The sequence below is a fragment of the Dipteris shenzhenensis genome, chromosome 27 (genome assembly GCF_047967505.1).
Source record: "Dipteris shenzhenensis isolate YYH24624 ecotype China chromosome 27, Dip_SZ_1.0, whole genome shotgun sequence".
In the NCBI taxonomy this organism is placed as follows: domain Eukaryota; kingdom Viridiplantae; phylum Streptophyta; class Polypodiopsida; order Gleicheniales; family Dipteridaceae; genus Dipteris; species Dipteris shenzhenensis.
Window position 1 is genome coordinate 2077213 of NC_141622.1, and position 20023 is coordinate 2097235.

At 44.1% G+C, this 20023-nt stretch overlaps 1 protein-coding gene and 1 pseudogene across 3 annotated transcripts in view; one reads left to right on the plus strand and one right to left on the minus strand.

Annotated features, from left to right (window-relative positions):
• LOC147883725 (NADH dehydrogenase ubiquinone complex I, assembly factor-like protein (DUF185)) overlaps window positions 1-20023 on the minus strand; it is a 137543-nt gene that overhangs the window by 75291 nt on the left and 42229 nt on the right. The gene's annotated exons all lie outside the window — the stretch shown is intronic.
• Window positions 13639-14683, plus strand: LOC147883726 (uncharacterized; annotated as a pseudogene).

The following is a 20023-nucleotide window of genomic DNA, read 5'->3' on the forward strand; positions in this document are numbered from 1 at the left end:
TCATTGTCTTTCCTCTAGTAGCTATCTTCATGCTGATGATGCCTGGGCTTCTTTTATTTCTAAAATGCAAATGGTGATTAGAGATTATGGCAAGTCTTACATGAGGACTCTGAGGGAAACCATTACTCAGGCCAAGTCTACTTGTCAAGACCTCACTGAACTCAGCCATCATCGTTCGTTGTCTATGCATGAGCAAACCACACTATGCCAGGCTAGACATTGTCTTAAATTAAATGATCACAGGAAACTGGCAAAATGGGAGACTAGAGCAAGACAAAGAGCCTTCACAGATAAAGGTTGCTCTTCCAAAGAATTTTTCAAAAGTTTGCATCAGAGGAGAATCAAAACAGAAATTTGCCGAGTGCTTATGCCCGATGGATCATGGACTACATCACGGTCACAGCTTGCCTCTGTTTGTGTGCATCATTTCTCCCAGCAATTTGGCTCTGCAGCTCCGCCCTCGCAACAGGTTTTGCTTGCTCGGAATTTACTGTTGCAAAATGTTTCTCCAATAATTTCCTCTACTCAAGCCTTGGAATTGGAGGAACCCTTTACTGAGAGCGAACTGTCAGATGCAATCAAATCATGTGGCAGATGGAAATCCCCCGGATGGGACGGTTTAACAGTCGAGTTTTTTCTAGCATCCTGGTCTATTTTGAAGCATCCATTACTATCTATGGTGAATGCTGCATGGCAACATCAGAAAATGCCAGACACATGGAAGAGAGGTCTTGTTAAGCTCCTTCCTAAAAAACAAATTTGTGAGTCTTTGGCAGACTGGAGACCTATCACTCTTATGCCGGTAATTTACAAAGTCACTACCAAAATGATTGTTGCTCGGCTAAAGGGGGTTTTACATGATGGGTTGCATCCTGCACAATATGGCTTTGTCCCGCGTAGGCATATCACTGATAACATTGCCAATGCCTACATTGGAATTGAATATGCCAAATACACACAGCAGGATGTTTTGTTATTGCAAGTTGATATTGCCAAAGCTTTTGATACAGTTCAGTGGGATTTCATCTCATCGACTATGCAGGCTTTGGGTTTTGGCACAAAAATGCAGCAACTCATTAATTGGCTATATCAAGATAGTGAAGCTGCCTGTATACTTTCAGGAGATATTTCTCCATCCTGGACTCTTGCTTGCTCTGTCAGACAAGGTTGTCCACTAAGTGCTTTACTTTTTGCCATAGCCACTCATCCACTGCTTCAATATCTGGATCACCTCTTAGACACTGACCAGCTGCACGGTTTGGAGATTCTTGGCAGTCGCAGCATGATTGCTCAAGCATATGCTGATGATTCTTTCTTTACTCCAAAAAATACTCGGGCTGATCTGTCCATGATTATGCATGCTCTTTCTACATTGACTGCTGGCCTTCAGGTCAATTTTCAAAAATCAAAATTGCTGCCTTTACATGCACAGGACTGGCACAATCTTTTGTGGCCTGGGGAAATTGTCCCTGCTTCTCAATTTATTCGACACCTTGGTTATCCTCTAGGCTGGGGACTCACCCGTTCACGACAAACTGATTGGGTGTTAGTAAAGTTAAGGGCAAAACTTGAATATTGGAAGCTTGCAACTTGGCCATTACATGTTCGTCTGCGAATTACATAATCCATTTTGATAGCATACATACAATTCTATCTGCCTCTCACTATGTTCACTAAGGCAGATTTGGTTTCATTTATGTCAGCTATCATGGAAATTTTCTGGCGTTCAAAACATGGCAAGAAAAGTCTCAGATTACTCTCCATGCACCGTCTCTGTTCTCCAAAGATGCACGGGGGTCTGAACATTCTCAATATTCAAATGCATTTGCTTGCTCACAGGGGGAAAATGATGATGCAGTTTCTACAAGGAGATCAGCCTTGGTCTTTTATGATCCGCTCTCTCTTATTACATCTTCATACATCTGCTTTTGGGAATTGGCAGCCTACTCAGTGGGAATTTTTATTTGGCTCTATCCAAGGCAAGATCAGAGGATGCCCTTTTGTCTCTTCTCTGCTTCTTGATTGGAAACATATTCTATCCCACTTGGAATGGAAAGGAAGGGACTCACTCTCGGGCAACTCCTTGAGGGCAGAGAATCTCTTTTGGTCCAAAGTATTCCATCCACCTTTGGCCATACAAGAACCCCGTCGTTCTTATTTTCTCTCCTTCAAAGGCATTTCATCTGTGGCGGATGTACTTCAGGATGATGGCACAATTCTATCTTTTTCTTTTGCTGCTCGCAAATATGGCTTGGGAGCTCATTATCGTCCTTTATGGCATAAAATTTCAGCAATGCTCCAACCATACTTGCCGGTACCTCATTTAGAAATTCAGCATCGGCTTGAGGATTGGACTTTATGCTCTCCTTCCTCATATGTCCGTCCTTTAAAGCTCTCACATCTTACAGTGTCATCACTATATAAAGTGTTATTACCTCCACCTTGGATTTCCAACAGAGTAAATACTGTTTGGCATATGGATCGTCCAATCAAGTGGTGGCGGAAAAGGCTGCGTCTCCTTTGGCATTACAAAGTTCTCCTTGGCATTTTTCCATCTGGACAGTTACTCGCACGCAGACATATTGCTTCAGCTGTTTGTCACCGATGCTCGCACTCTACTGAATCAGTGCTCCATATCTTTTGGTCCTGTCCAAACACTTCTGCTTTCATTGCTCTCATCAGACAGAGGCTTCGACAACGATTTCCTACTGTCACTTTTGGCAGATTTTTCTGGTTGTTTGGATTTCATCCTCAGAGACAGGGTTTTGATTTATTTTTTGTATGGGTGAGATATTGGACCCTATGGACTTTATGGCTGGATAGAAATCACAGAGTCTTTGGTGATCCACTATTTTCATCCTTTCTTTTTTTCAAACGATCTCTGCAACAATCATTCTACGATTGTTTTCAGACTCGTTTGATAGATCAGGATGTGTATACAGCTTATACTGAGATCTTTTGTTGAGTAGTAGCTACTTCGTTTTGAAGCAGCTATGAATGTAATTATTTCATCGAAATAAAAGATTTCTTCTCACAAAAAAAATATGTGTGTGTGTGTGTGTGTGTGTGTGTGTGTCTGTGTGTACTATTTATTATCATATTATATATATATAATACAAAGAGAGAACAAAGAGAATAGAGAGTAGAGAGAGAGAGGAGACAGAGAAGATGATAGAGAGAGAGTGAGAGAGGAAGAGGGGGGAGAGAGAGAGAGAGAGAGAGAGAGGGAGAGAGGGGGAGAGAGAGACACAGCGGAGAGAGAGAGAGGGAGAGAGGGAGAGAGAGAGAGAGAGAGAGAGAGAGAGAGAGAGAGAGAGAGAGAGAGAGAGAGAGTGTGTGTGTGTGTGTGTGTGTGTGTGTGTGTGTGTGTGTGTACAAATTGCCTTGCAGAAGGCTTTTGTTGGTGAATAACAGTTATCTGGAACATGCTGATTTTAAAGCTATGGTCTCTGATGCCATTCAGCCTCTCTCTTCTCAGATGCTTTTTTATCTGGATTATGCATGGCAAGCTTTTGTTGCTCGAATGCAAGCTATGATTCGGGATTCTGGTAAATCATTTATGCGAGCCACACGGGAGACTATTGTGCATGCTAAACTCACTTGCCAGAGTCTGACTAAGCTTAGTCAGACTTCGGCCTTTATCTTCAGATGAAAGCATGCACTTATGTCAAGCCGAATTCTGTCTCCAATCAAATGATCGAAGAAAACTTGCTAAATGAGAAACCCGATCTCGACAAAAGGATTTTTTGGATAAAGGCTGCTCTTCGAAGCAATTTTTCAAAAGTTTGCATTACAAACGACAGGCTGCAAATATTTGTCGGGTCCGGATGCCTCATGGTTCTTCGACTTCATCTCGCTCTGAACTTGCTGATTTCTGTGTGCAGCACTTCTCCTCCCATTTTGGGCATGTGGAACTTCCTTCTCCTGAGATTTTGTCTGCACGTTAGCTTGTTTTACAGCATGTCCATCCAATTCTTTCTCAAGCTCAGGCTTTGGAGCTGGAACTTCCCTTCAGTGAAAGGGCATTGTCAGATGCAATTAAATCCTGTGGTAGATGGAAATCTCGACGATGGGGGATGGCCTCACTATTGAATTCTTTCTTGCTTTCTGGGATTGCCTCAAATCCCCTCAGTTGCAAATGGCTAATTCAGCTTGGGAAAATCAGCAAATGCCCCTGTCATGGAAAAAAGGATTGGTAAAGCTCCTTCCTAAGAAGCAGATTTCTGATTTTATCACTGATTGGAGACTAATCACACTCATGCCAATCATTTACAAGATCATAGCTAAAATCCTTGTTGACCGTATCAAAGGCTATCTACATGATGGGCTGCATCCTTCTCAATATGGCTTTGTTCCTCATAGGCATATCATGGACAATATTGCCAATGCTTACGTTGGAATTGAATATGCCAAGTACACGCAGCAGGATGTTTTGCTCTTACATATTGACATTGCCAAAGCTTTTGACATAGTTCAATGGGAATTCATATCGCAAACAATGCGATCCTTGGGCTTTGGAATTAAAATGCAGTAGGTTATTTATTGGCTCTACAAGGATAGCAATGCTGCTTGTATTCTTTCTAGAGACATCTCTGAAGAATGGACTCTTCGTTGTTCGGTTTGTCAGGGCTGTCCCCTTAGTTGCCTTACTGTATGCCATTGCTACTCATCCTATGCTGCAATACATTGATCATCTAGTGGCTATAGATTCTCTCCATGGTTTGGAATTGGATGAAAATCGCAGCATGGTTGCTCAGGCCTATGCTGATGATTCTTTCTTTACTCCAAGGAATACTCAGCCTAATCTTTCTCCTTTGATGCAAGCCCTTTCAGTTTATGGTTTGGCAGCTGGCCTTCATGTTAACTTTCAAAAGTCTAAGCTGCTCCCATTGCATTTTAAAGATTGGCACAGTCTCTTATGGCCAGGGGAGATCATCCCACCCACTCAGTTAGTTCGACACCTTAATTATCCTTTGGGTTGGGAACTCACTCCTCGACAGCAAATTGATTGGGTTCTAATCAAGCTCAAGAAAAAGCTTGAATATTGGAAATTGGCAACCTGGCCTTTATATGTTCGTCTCCGAATAGTGCAGTCCATTCTTGTGGCGTACATTCAATTTTATTTGCCTTTGATCATGTTCACCAAGGCAGATCTTGATTCCTTTATGTCTGTCATTACGGAAATCTTGTGGCATTCCAAACATGGCAGAAAAAGTCTCAGACTGCTTTAGGTGCACCGAATTCGTTCCCCAAAAATGCATGGAGGATTGAATATCACTAATATCCAAGTGCACATCCTAGCTCACAGGGGGGAAATGTTGCTGCAATTACTGAAAGGTGATCAGCCTTGGGCTCTGTTTTACACTATACATATTCTTATCTTTGATTTTCTTGACATACCAAGGATAAAAATGCTTAAATCTCTTTGCATTCACTGGTCAAAAGTTTTCCAGCCCCCGCTTGCTTTACAGGAACCTCGTCGTTCCAACTTTATTTCTTTTAAAGGGATCAATACTGTTGTTGATGTTATTCATGATGATGGCTCTATGCTTCCCTTTTCTCTGGCAGCCACACAGTATGGTTTGGGTTCTCATTAACGTACTTTGTGGCAGCAAATCACTTGTATGCTTTCCCCTATGGTTCCGATTCCCCCTTTGGAACTCCAGGATCGATTAGAGGATTGGACTTTGACTTCCCTTGGGTCCTCCTCTCGTCATTTGAGGCTCTCTCAGATTAGTATGCTTGCATTATACAAAATCCTTTTGCCTCAACCCTAGGTTTCAGAAAGGGGTAATTCTATTTGGCGAATGCATCGGCCAGTTAAGTGGTGGAGAAAAAGACTGCGGCAACTTTGGGCTTACAAGGTTCCACTTCGGCAACAGCTTTTTTTATGGTGAGTGCTTCTAGGAATTTTTTCATCTGGATAGTTGTTGGCCCATAGGCACATTGCTCCTGCTCTCTATCATCGGTGTCAGATTTCTCAGGAAACTATGCCTCATTTATTCTGGCATTTCCCGTCTTCTTGACAGTTTCTGGATTCTCTTCGACAGAGGCTACGAGCGAGATTCTCGACTCTTCTCTTTGGGAAATTTTTCTGGCTCTTTGGTTTACATCCACAGCGACCGGAGTTTCATCTTTTCTTTATTTGGGCTTGTTATTGGGCACTTTGGACTTTATGGACAAACTGCAATTGTAAAGTCTTTAGTGATCCCAATTTTTCTTTATTTGCTTTCTTTAAGCGTTCTCTGCAGCAATCTTTCTTTGATTGCTTGCAGACTTGCTAGATAGATCAAGATGTATATTAGGTTATACTGAGATCTTCAGTTGATGTATTTTCTAGCGCCTCTTTTTTGAGGTGACTATTCTTGTAATATAATCAATCAAAGCTTTCACTATAAAAAATGTGTGTGTGTGTAAAAGTAATATATATATATAATATATGTAACATATATAAAGAGAGATGAATATATTATACAATATAATATATGTTTAATATAATAGAATAGAATAAAATATATTATAATACATATTCAATAATATATTATATATATTATATATACACTACATTATACAATTTATATACTATTGTATATGTATAACATACACACACACACACAATTTTTTTTTCGTGGTAAAACTAGTAACTATATTTTTAACATGAGATCAATGTACATGACATTAGACTCCGAGATAGAGCCTAATGAGAGAACTCAAAAACAGTCAGAAAACACTTCAAGGCTAGTAGCATCCAAGTCCCTCGCAGCATAACTATCATATAGAGATTGCTTGAGGGACATTCTGAAGAAAGTATATGCCTGAGGAAACTGTTGTCCCATCCTAGAATGCAATCTCTGTGTCCAAATGGTCCATAGTACCCAAAAGCGAGTCCAGTGAAAGAAAAGGAGAAATGGAGACATCTGAGATGAAAAGCATCCAAACATCCAGAAGAGTTTCTCGAGTCTGATGAAGGGAAACCGAAGCCGCAGCAAATGAGAGACATGAGTGATCAATATCCGGGAATGCGAGCAAGACCATAATAGATGAGGAGCTGTCTCACGGTGATGAGAGCAACGAGGGCAGGAAGGGGAAGCAATGCGACGTGCTGCCAATTTCACCCCAATGGAAAAAGCTCCCACTATACATCTCCAGAAGAAAAGCCTCTATTTCAATGGCAAATTGGCTTTCCAAATTTTCTTGAGTCGTGATTGCCACCAGGATAAAGGCCTATCCAAATTCCAAAGAGTGTTGGCATGCTTATCAATCCATGGCGATGGAAGAAGAAATCTGTAGACCGCCGAGGAGGTCAAATTGTGCATTGAAAGCGAACAGATAGCAAGTGATGAAGAGATCAGATTCCAGTCCAATAATCTGTCCTGTGCAAACAATGGAGGAACAGGAGCAAATGGCTGCAACATAGTTGTAAGTATTCTCCAAATGGATCTGTGATGTAGACCCAAAGGGAATGTCCTGCAAGCTTGTGGAAATGATAGTATGTAACCTTGTTAATCCACTACATCTCCAACCGATCTTATGCCCAATTTCATTAGATTATATGCTTTAATAGGTGCCTGTAAAGCGAGGGGCGATTCAAACACCTTGCTCCAATGGATGCTTTCCAAGCGAAAGGAATTGCCATGATGAGAAGAGACACCTCTCCATTTAGCATAAGAGAGAATTCCCTTCCAATCATGAATGAAAGCAGTAGAAAGAGGACAACCAGGAATTTTCCCCTGAAATGTGGTCATGACTGCTTCCCAGTGATCCGTAATCCAGTGCCCATATGTATGGGACGTCATGTTTCCACACATGGCTGCTAGCATTATGGCCCATGGCTGTTTTTGCTGAAAAAAATCAGCAATCATAGTACTCTTTCTTGCCAACATATGAAACTGAAGATTGAGAATATTCAGCCCCCCATGAGTCTTAGGTGAACAAACAGACTGCATTGGAAGTAGCCGCAAAGCCTTTTTGTGAGATTTGCTTTTCCAAAATATCTCCATGGCCTGGGACATATAGGAAGCCAAATGCTTATGAGACCAGGAAAGAAGAGGCAAATAAAATTGCACATATGCCATAATGATGGATTGGACTATCCGAAGTCGAACGTGTAGAGGCCAAGTGGATAGATGCCAGTATTCCAGCTTCTTGTTGATCTTTTGAAGCACCCATTTGAGCTGTTGTTGCGGGGTAATATTCCAGCCAATGGGATACCCTAAGTGCCTCACAATAGTATGGGAAGAAATAATGTGACCGGGCCAGAGAAGGGCATGCCAATCAGCTTCTTTCAAAGCTAGAAGATTTGATTTCTGAAAGTTAATATGCAGTCTAGCAGCTATGCCAAAATTGTTCAAAGTATGCATCAAATGAGATAGGTCACTTTGAGAATTCCTGGGCATGAAATATGAGTCATCAGCATATGCCTATGCAAGAAATGGCTGTGCCCCTGGAATTTGCAAGCCATGAAGCTGCCCTGTATCTGCAAGATGATCCATATGCAACAATAACGGGTGAGTAGCAATGGCATACAATAGTGAACTAAGGGGGCAACCCTGTCGCACTGAGCGGGTCATAGTCCAAGTTCTTGACAACCCACCAGCAAGCAAACATTGCGCAGTGGCATGAGAGTAGAGCCAGTAAATAATGTGAACCAGCCGAGGGCCAAATCCCAATTTATGCATAGTCTGAGATATAAAATCCCAATGGACAGTATCAAATGCTTTCGCAATATCTACTTGCAGGATGAGAACATCTTGTTTGGAGTATTTAGCATACTCAATTGCAAGCAAAGCATTAGAGATATTGTCAATAATCTGCCTTCTGGGAACAAACCCATACTGCCTGGGATGAAGTCCTGCATGCAAAATGAATCGAACCCTGAGGACAATCATTTTGGCAATGAGTTTGTAAATGACTGGCATAAGAGATATGGGCCGCCAATCAGCCATTGTCTCAGATAGTCTTTTTTTGGGGATCAATTTGACAAGGCCACGTTTCCAAGAAGGAGGAAGAGATTGTTCTGCCCAAGCATGATTGATCATAAGAAGAAGTGTGTGTTTGAGATCACCCCAAAATGCACGGAAGAATTCAACGGTCAATCCATCCCAACCAGGAGAGCTGCCTTTACGTAAGTGACTCAAAGCATCATCCGATTCAGTAAGCTTAAAGGGCTGCTCTAATGCATGAGGCTGTTCCCGAGACAATATGGGCTGAACATGCGTGAGGAATTGAAACTTGGCTGCATTCACTTGCAGGGAATGATCAATCTGAGGAGAAAAGAGATGGTGGAAGTGACTGGAGCATTGTAATTCCAATTCTGATTTGGAGGTAGTCCAAGTGCCATCATCTTTCCTGATCTTGCAAATATCCGCCTTTCGCCTATCTGCATGTAGGCTTTTAAAGAAAGCTTTGGAGGAGCAGCCCTTGTCCAAAAGAGGTTTCATGCGAGCTCGGATTTGCCACTTCTTTAATTTGCGAAGATCATTTTGATGGATGATGTGAGCAGCATAAGCACAAGAATCCTGTTCAGAGGAGGTGAGCTGCCTATAAGAGCTGATTATATCCATTTGTTGCTTGTGAGCTTGAGCCCATTTCAGTTGGAGCGTGAGGTCTCCCATGTAACTCCATCCATAGTCTTGAATAACAGCCTGCAAGCGATGAGCAAGGCTGATCCAAGCAAAATCCATATCCTCCTGAGCATGTGAGAGGAGGGGGCGGACAGCCGCTTTCACCATGTTTTGAAATTGTTGATGAAGCAGATAAGCACTATTAACATGAAGTAGGCGACGACCAAAAAAAGGCATATCATCTGTCAAACTTGCCATAGATAAAGTCAAGCATACTGAGAAGTGATCAGATAGCAAGAGGGAATGATCAACCCATAATGCACATGTAAACCTGGCATACTGCTGAGCATGCAACAGATACCATCTGTCAAGTCGAGCCTAGTAATGAGTAAGGGCATTGTGATGGTATGTATAACCCATATCTCTGTCCCTTGTTGAGAGCCATAGATCTTCCGCATGCAAGAAAGAAAGCATATCTTCCCAATGTTGAAGCTCAGTGGGGATCATATGAGAACGATGAGTGGTATTGTCTTGAGTGGCAGGCGAGTTGTTAAAGTCTCCACACAAAAAGGCATTAGACAGCCATGGATATTGTTTGAGGGAGGCCCACATTCGAGCTCTTGTCGCTGAGGTTTGAGAGGCATAGACAGATGCTATTTCATAGAGATCAGCATGACAAGTGCATTTGATCACCATCCATCGACCCTGGGGGTCATTGTAAGCAAGCGTGGGCTGCATATCATGTTTCACCAACATACAGACTCCTGAAAAGTGCATTGTACCAGCATTAAAAATGTCATACCCAGCATAGTGACCTTGCTGGCCAGCCAAGAAGTGTTGGTTGTGTTCCTGTAAAGAAATTACATCGGGGTGCATTCTATGTACATAATGCCAGAAAAGTCTCCACTTATTGACATTGCAAAGACCTTGAACATTGTATGTAATGCATTTAATTGAAGTTGACATGAGAGATATGTACAGTCAAGCCAAAAAGCATAGCAAAGGTATAAGCTGTCAGGCCTCAGCCACGGCGTCAACATCCACCTGGCCTCCTGGATCATTGGCTCTAGAATCCTCATCATTGTCACATACGGGGATGCCCCTCTTTAACACATCAACCCACAGTTGAGAAGCGAGGCTATCAGCTGGGGTAGACGTCTGACCAGGGGTAGAAGTTGAGGCATCCCAATGACGAGATTGTAACGGTCGTGGTTTGAGCGCAAATACCTTTTTGGGTTGCTGCCAGGCACTCTGGGAGGAGGCATGAGATTCTGAAATTTTTCCTTTTCCTTTATCTTTTTGCTTGGCTGAAACCTGAACCACATTTTCTTTGGGAGGGACTGATTTAGATGCCACATCACCCGGCTTGGTTGGCATAGCCTTAGGCCCCGTGCCATAAGTGGGGGGGGAGGTATTTTCTGGAGCAATGGCTGTGGGTGGGAGCTGATGCAGGACTGCCGGACACTGTGAGGCCAGGTGGCCAAACTTATGACATGTAAAACAAGCACCTGCAAATACTCCCCATTTCAAGTCAAAATATTTTTCAACCAGGGGAACGTCCTCCACTTCTACCGCAATGGAAGGAGGGGTCGGGTGATCTGTATCCCAAAGAATACAAAACCAATTTCGATTGCCCGAAGGACGGGGTGGGCATACAACTTGCCCCAAAGTAGCTGCTAAACTTGGTAACTCAGCCCTCATATAATCTGGAAAATCCACTACCTCAACCCATACAGGGCAGTGATGTCGAATGAGACTCTGATAATCCTTATTTGGCGACCATGGCATGACATGCACCATTTGTCTGCCATAGAAAAGAGGTGACATCTCCAATATCTACTGACGATATGAGGCATCCAAGAAGTGCACTTCATAAAAGCCTTGAGAGGCAAAGTATACACCTTCAAGAAAGCAACCTCCCAACAAAGCCTGAACCCATTGAGCCACATCATTTGCTGAAGGTAGCTTGCCTGGGAAGAAAATGATAATTGCTTGCTGAGAGAACTTTCGAAGAGGAGCGACCAAGGAGGGCAGCTTTAAGTTATATTTGAGAGCAGGGGGAGGTTTGGCCCACTCCTTTCGACTGTGATGAAATTCATCTTTAAGCATGTCGAAGACATAGTGAGCATCCACAGAGGCTAAAGAAGAGAAATCAACCTGCTGTCTTTTAGAGTCCCGGATCGAGTCCTTGCAGGAGTAGCTTTTAAGCTGGTCTTCCATGGAGGTGAACAGGGTAAGATTAATGGAATTGCATAAAAAAACAGAGCTGTACGGAGGGGTATGTATGGGCAAAGAGTACGGACAAAATAAAGGCGAGAGTACAGATTGTACGGTCTGTACGGATCGTACAAGTGTACGGAACAAGCTAAACGGTACGGGGATGTTGTGGGGGCAAGCAGAATTTGTACGAGAGGGGAAGAGTAGGAAGAGATGCTAGGCTGTACAGAAGGGGCTGGAGGGTACAGACATACAAAGGAAATTTCAGAAGAGGTACGGAGGGACGATGGAAAAGGGACGGAGTGGCTGAAGACTGCGCAGGGAGGGGACAGGGAAATTCATACGGCAGTGCAGTGATCGTACGGCGTCCGTACGTCTGTACGGACGGGTCGCGATCCTGTACGGGGACCTGGGGAGGCTGTACAGCAGGCGAGCAGACCCTCTCGTCTCCACTCCTCCAAGCTCTCACCACCACCACACACCTACACACACACACACACACACACACATATAGTGTTATATGCAAATGAGGATTATACATTTAGCTTTTTTCACCTTTTCCACACTTCTGTGCTTGATAGTAAGTATTTTGTCTTGCGCAGATACAAATCTGATTATTGGTAGTGCGGGAGACACCCGTCACTGACACATGCATGGGATCGTAGTTGCACAAAACGTTGTTTCACCGGCAGGAAACGAAAACGGAAATGGAAACGCTGGGGAAACGAAAACGGCTAAAATGCCGTTTCTGTTTCCCTGTTCTTTTGGAAAACCCTAATATCGGGGTTTTCGCCTTTTTGCACCGTTTTGCGTTGCAGCCTGCTCTCCTGTCTACCCGCCTCCACTCTCCACTCTCCTACCCTCCACTCCACTTTTCTCTCCTACCTACTCTCCACTCTCCTACCCTCCACTCCACTCCACTCTCGTCTATCCTCTTCACTCTCCTCCTCCTCTATCCTCTTCACTCTCTACTCTCCTCTATCCTCTTCACTCTACCCCCTCCCTGAGTCCTCCTCCTAGTCCTCATACTCTCACTCCCCTTCCTCCTCCTCCTCCTTTCCCAAATACCGATTACCTACTCCTCTCGACAATGCTGAAAGATGTGTATTGGAGACATGCCACCTACATTGATAGTTATGCGGGAGGTGGTGGCTACAAGAAGTGGAAATGCAACTATTGTGACATCAGCAAAACGGGGTCCATCACATGGTTGAAAGACCATCTGGCAGGTGTTCATAACAAGGATATAGGTATGTGTGAGCATGTGCCTCTCGATGTGCTGAATGGCCTTCAAGAATGGAAGCGTAAGCGCACCGCTGTTGCAACAAATCAAGACGAAGAAGAGATCGAGGACACGGAACCATTGCTTGATGCTTTTGCTAGCACATTGGGTTCAAAGAGGAGTAGAGGGGCATCTGCAACATCGAGCGTGGGTCCTAATGCTAGGAGGACACCCTTGCCACATGAAGCAATTAATGTGGATGCTAGTGTGGGAAAAAGAGGCTCATTACAAAGGTCTAGCATTCAAGCACGGATGCAAAAGCAAGCAATCAAGAAGGTCACTAGTGAGCTCACGAAGCTCTTTATACAATGTGCAATACCCTTTCATGCGGCGAAGACTTTGCGATGGAAGAAGGCCATGAGAGCTGTCAATCGCGTTGGGTATGAATGGGAAGGGCCTACATGTGAAGCCTTGAGGACAAGAGAGCTAAGAAGAGAGAGTACACATGTGGAAGCACAAATGAAGCCCTTGAAACAGGCTTGAATAAAGTATGGGTGCACACTCTTATGTGATGGATGGTCAGATGTACGCAAGAAAAGTGTGTACAACATTCTAGTGTCTTCTTGCAAGGGGACGATGTTCTTGAGAGACATAGATGCCTCTGCCGCAGGTACAGTGATTACAGGATTGTACATTTGGAACAACATGCATGCAGCCATCTTGGAGATAGGTGCGGACAATGTGGTGCAAGTAGTGACAGATAATGGCAGTAATTGTGTGTCTATGGGTGAGATGTTGCAAGATGAGTTCCCAAAGATTGTGTGGATACCATGTGCCTCACATTGCCTTGATCTTTTGATTGAGGACCTAGGAAAGATAGCTTGAATTGGTGCTATTTTCTCCACTGCCCGTAGTATCGTGAAGTTTGTCACGAAGAGACCGAAATCCTCAGCATCTATCGGACCTACATTGACCTTGAGCTATTGAAACCTTCAACCACGAGGTTTGCTTACATGTTCATAGTGGTGGAGAGGCTTGTGCGAGTGCGCCAGGGCTTGCTATGCACGGTTGTGTCTCGGGATTGGAATGATTGGGATGACAAAGGCCATGCAAAGTCTACCAAGTTTGCGCGCATGATCATGGATGAAGCTTGGTGGCATGAGACGGAGGAATTAGTCAAAGATGTAAATCCTATTTACACAGTGCTTCGCATCACGGACATGGAGGGAAGCACGTTAGGGCTCTTGTACGAGTTTATGGACAAGATTGGAGAGGCGCCCAAATTACTTCCTATCACCTGACAAGTAAGACTACAATCACTAAATTACTATTAAAGGCTAAAGCTCATTGCTGCAATTTGTAGTTTATGTATGAATTTTGTATCTTGTGTGTGATTTAGGATCCTGGACATCCGTGGAATATGAATTACAGGTGGAATTGGTTCCACCGCCCAATCCATGCGGTGGCACACGTATTGCATCCTCTATGGCGTGATGAGGATCAATATGAAAATGAGGAGTTGGAGAAGGGGCTACAACAATAGCTACAGAAGTGGACACATGGTGATGTGCAAATGCAACAAAGATTGGAGGATGATCTTCTTCTGTTCCGCAATCACAACCTCTCATTTGGTCGACCTACAGCTAGGCTTCGAGAGACACAGTTGCAGCCTGTCTCCTAGTGGGAGAAATATGGCAACTGTGCTACTTTGGTAGACACAACTTGAAACTTCACTACTTGTAACTTAACTTTGAAGCAGTTTGAAGTTGTATAAATAATAAGTTACTGATACCTATCTTTGCTTGAATGGATTATCACAAAAATGCCTTGCTATATGAGTTCTCTCCCAGGACTGCAGTTCGGGTCCTTATGAAGAAATTGGAGCACTTGGGCCCTCTTCCACACAAAGAAGAGGAATAAATTCAGCACGGCTCAATTGGAGCGGTTGGTATTCTACCATTGCAACCTCCGTCTCCTTGAGTACTCTGCCAACTCCCCCGAACCTCGCCAGGTGGATGTTGACAAGGTGGGCGTGGAGTAGATGAAGGCCATACCAGATATTCCACGAGAGGAGCTGAACATATATGCCATGTTGTACGAGGAGATGTCGGCACCAGCAAATCGCACACGTTCGCAGCCATCTAGAGATGGTGCTAGCACTTCAGCTGCACCCGATGATGCTTCTTCTCCTTCACACAGTGACACCCATGACTCATTTGAGAACGAGAAGGAAGAGGATGCCGAGTCGATGGATGATGCAGATGATGGAGATGATGGAGATGAGACTAGTATTGTACCTTCAGTTGGACAGTGCTAGCCTAGTACTACTAGATTAGGCCCTAGTACCTTCAGTATAGTACCTTCAGTTGGACAGTGCTAGCCTAGACTAGTATTGTACCTTCAGATGCGTCATGGTCTCTAGAGTCTCTTAGTCTAGAGTCTAGACTATGCTATTTCTTTTTTTTATGATTATTGATGTAGTGTTGAGTTTACTTTGGCAGCTGGCTACCTTTTTTTAACATGATTCATGATCATGGATGCTAGTAGTTTCTATGGGTGTGCTTTTATTTTTCAGACATTGATATGTCACATGGTTCATGAATTTGGAATCTGGATAATAGTAGATACTATGATGCTTTTTACTTATGCAATTGCAATATTTTAAGTCGTTTCAGATTGTTGTAACTGTTGTTGATTCTTGAATCTTGAAGCATCATTCATAAATGATGGATCATAGAATCATAGATGTTGAAACTTGAAGCATCATGCATGCTGCATGAGTCATGACTTAATAGCACTAGTGACTAAGCAGATGCTAAGTAGCATAATTTGTCGCTTTAAGCACGCTGCACTATATTTATAATTATATTATGTATAAAAAGTTAATTTTTACACAGAAATTGTACTATATTACTGTTTCTCATTTCCTCGTTTCGACTTCGGTTTCCTGCATTTCTGCCATTTTCGTTTCTGCTGGCAACTATGCATGGGAAAGTACATAGGTGTAGACTTCTTTATTAGGAAGGTTTATGTGGCCACTTCATCAACGGGATTATCTAGGTATTGTATCTTGGCATATATGACTCTATTGTCCGATGCAACATTTTGAAGTACACTCATTTGTAGAGTGAATTTTTTGTTAAAGTATGTTGCTTGCAATTAAATGTCTTTTGTTACATACATACAGACAAACAGATATACGTACATACGTACACACACACACATGTATATGTATATATATAATGTCTTTCTCTCTCTCTTTAAACCCTAACCCCCCCCCCTCTCTCTCTCCGTGGGTTTTCGCCTTCTCTTGGTTTGGGTTGTGAATAAAAAAGCTATCTGATTAAAAATGTGCATTAAATGAATCAAGGCCTTTGCATGCACCACTTTGCGACACAAATCACCTAAATAGCACCTGCTACAATCCCTAATAAGATCTTGCATGCCCATAGAGACACGGTCCCACGCCCAATCTGTGTCAACAGCGGTATGCAAAAAAATTCTACGAATAAGAACCCTGGCCCTCACTTGAAAGGCATGGTGCTTCATTGACGAATAGAAACCGTTTGTAAGGCAGATGCCCTCAGTCATTGAAGGACCAAAATTCAAGATCATATAGAGCGAAAAGTGATCAGATAAACACAGAGTATAATTGAAGTCCATAAACATGTACCAATTGATCGCCAAAGAAGAGAGGGGATTTTTGTAAAAGCTGTTGCTTATATTGGGCATCCATGAAAATAACTTCATAAAAGACCCTATAGCAGCCCTCAACAAAACAGCCCTTAAGCAAAAATTTCAACCACTGTGCCACATCCCCTGCATTGGGCAAATGTCTTGGAAAGAATAATCTCTCTCTCTCTCTCTCTCTCTCTCTCTCTCTCTCTCTCTCTCTCTCATGGTCAAGAGACTACAGGAGATGCAAATTCCAGAGACGCTGATTTGGGGTGTGGTGAGCGTATATGAGTCAGCATGATACAGATATTGTTATATGCTGATGACATAGTCCTCATATCATCCTCGCGGAAGGGCTGCAAAGACATCTGGAGGCACTAGAGGTGTTTTGACAGAAAGAGAGACTTGACAGTCAATCTTGGGAAGACCAAGGTTATGGTCTTTAACACCTCACATGCAGTGACTCGTCAACTCAACTTCACCTATCATGACAAGGCAGTGGAGATAGTGCAGTCCTACACATATTTGGGAGCAGTCTTCACAGGACCCCTTTTCACCATGACACATGCAGCCCAGGCATGACTCACACGAGGACGGGATGCTTTGGCCCGACTAGAGAGACAGTGCTTCCAGGCACACTTTCACAACCCACCAACAAAGAGCGGGCTCTTCAACCCACTAGTGCGACCAACGGCCATGTATGCAGCACCCTTCTGGGGATGTGACTTACCGAAGACCGAGTGGAGGAAATTTGAGCGGCTACAGGTGACTATGGGGTCCAAGATGATTCAAAGTAAGCCCTCAATTCCACATGAAATAGTACAAGCATAGTTCGCCATGACTCCCCTACAGATTGATACCATCTTTCACACAGTGACTTTCATCCACAGAGTCTGAGACTTGCCTCAATGGAGATTACCAAGACTGGCCTTGGAGTCATCCAAACGACTAGCAGAGAGCGGAGCAGACACATGGTATGCACGGATATCCACATGGTTTACCAAGCACGGTATCTAGATGGACAAGCTCCCCCTTTTCAGCATAGCATGGGCGGAACCCCTAAATCGATCCCGCGAGATGAGATCAACTGTATCATACGGCTAGAACTCCTTCAGGTCCATACGTCTCGGACTTGGGGGGGAGACCAGGAGCTCCCCACCAAGTGCCAGTTCTACCGCGACCACTTCCTGAAAGAATCAGAGGAGGGATTCATCATCAGACCCCAGTATCTAGAGGACACAGGAGTCTCACATGCACTGAGGATTGCCATTGGACAGATCCGTGTTTCATCTCATCAGTTGAGGATCGAGACGGGGAGAGCAGCATGCATACCCAGGAAGCAGCTATGTGTCTGCCCAGCCTATTATGAGATCAGGGGATGATACCATTGCCTCTACCAGGAAGGGAGCAGCGTCGGTCCACTCTCACGATTGATCCACTTCCAAGATCACGTTTGCATTGGGCTATATCTACTTGAGATGCGCCGACACAAGGAGACCCTACTACAACCGATCAGAGAGCAACATGAGGCGATCAGGCATTAGGACAAAGAGGTTGACAGAGCACAGCGTCACGTCACAAAATTCTATGCATTTGAGTCAGCTCCAGGACACATCGGGATGGAGGTGGAGCAGATAGCTGACACGCGGGCAGCCTAGATTACTGAGAGAGGATGCAAAGACCACCTGCAACACTAAGAGTGACCAGAGCACACTCTATTGAGGTTTGTCCTATCACACCTTTCCTCTGAGGAGACCGCCCGAGGCGACTAAGAGTGACCAGAGCACACTCTATTGAGGTTTGTCCTATCACACCTTTCCTCTGAGGAGACCGCCCGAGGCGAGGGGTTACTCTGAACATAGCCCAGTGGGTTCAAAGATCGAGACCACGTCCCCCTCCGCCACCACAGCATGACACAAACTGACTGACGCAAATCCAAGACATTTTCACTCCTCACAGGCGAGCCACTGTGGTGCGGGCTTTGGCTTCTCAGCTTGAGTCTCAGATTCTCAGCATGCTACAGCTCTCAGATAGTTGCTAGTCTACAGGTTATATCTGATTTTGCTCGAGCTATTGAGCTCTGTAGAGTTATCAGGTTATCAGTCTATCAGCTTATCAGTTTTCCAATTTATCAGTTTAGTAGTCTTAGCACCCAACAAGGGCCTTAGTGCGCCCTTTGCTCTGGCCCACTGGCCCACTGAGGCTTGTATGAGATCATCCTTTTGGTGTACTTTGTACCTTGTCCCATAGGCCCATGAGGTCTTCCGCGGACATTAATACATCTCTCTCTCTCTCTCTCTCTCTCTCTCTCTCTCAAAGCACATATTGACAAGACACTCAATGAAGTCAAGAAACAAGGAGGGCGTATGCAAGATGAATGGAGAAAGGAGAGAAACAAGAAGGATGAATGGGAGAAGGAGAAGGCAGCGTGGGAAACTGAAAAGACCAGTCAGACATGATCTTCTACACCGAGACCCATGAAAGCCCGGAAATAGGGCTGCCAGCGACAGTATATATATGGGAATCAGCCCATAGGAAGAAGATGAAGGGAGTCAATGGGATACGGGGTTCAGTAGGCGTGGCTGTCCTTTCGAGAGCACACCTAAAACCACTCATATCTGTGATCCGGAGCGAGGAGCATGCATGACATATGTGGGTGCAAGTTGATTCATTGCAGTGTGTTACTTTCCCCCAGACACATCATCCTACACACGAGAAGTCACCACTAATGGGCATAGCCCATATGAGACTATTGATGATGACATCATAGAGCTCTCTAGACACGGGGACACTCTCCTCCGTGGTAACTTCAATGCACGTATTGGAACAAGACAAGTTGACCTCCTAGATTTCGATGATAATTCCCTCATAGTACCGGAGATGGATGCAACAAAGCTGAGGATCGTGAGGCATTCGGCAAATGCAGATGCACCAATGACAACATACCGGAGGCATCTACTCGAGTTGGGGCCATCCACGACTTGATCATATATAACAAACTCGTGTGTGTGTGTGTGTGCATGCGTGCACACACGCACACAAACACACACGCGAGAGAGAGAGAGAGAGAGAGAGAGAGAGAGAGAGAGACAGTGAGAGAGAGCGAGAGAGTTTATCAACATCTTCAAAAGATCGAAGCATTGATGAAACTAAAGAAAACCAGGTACAATGAAAGCGAAGGGGTGGGGCCACTAACAACGAGCACCCACGCCAAGGTTGGTGTGTGATGCAAGAAAATAAATACACCACGTTGTCGTTGTCAGAGAATACACAAATGCAAAGGACAAAGAGGGGAGGTCCCTAGCCATCTACCATGCAGTCAGCTATCTATCAGAGTGGCGGGACC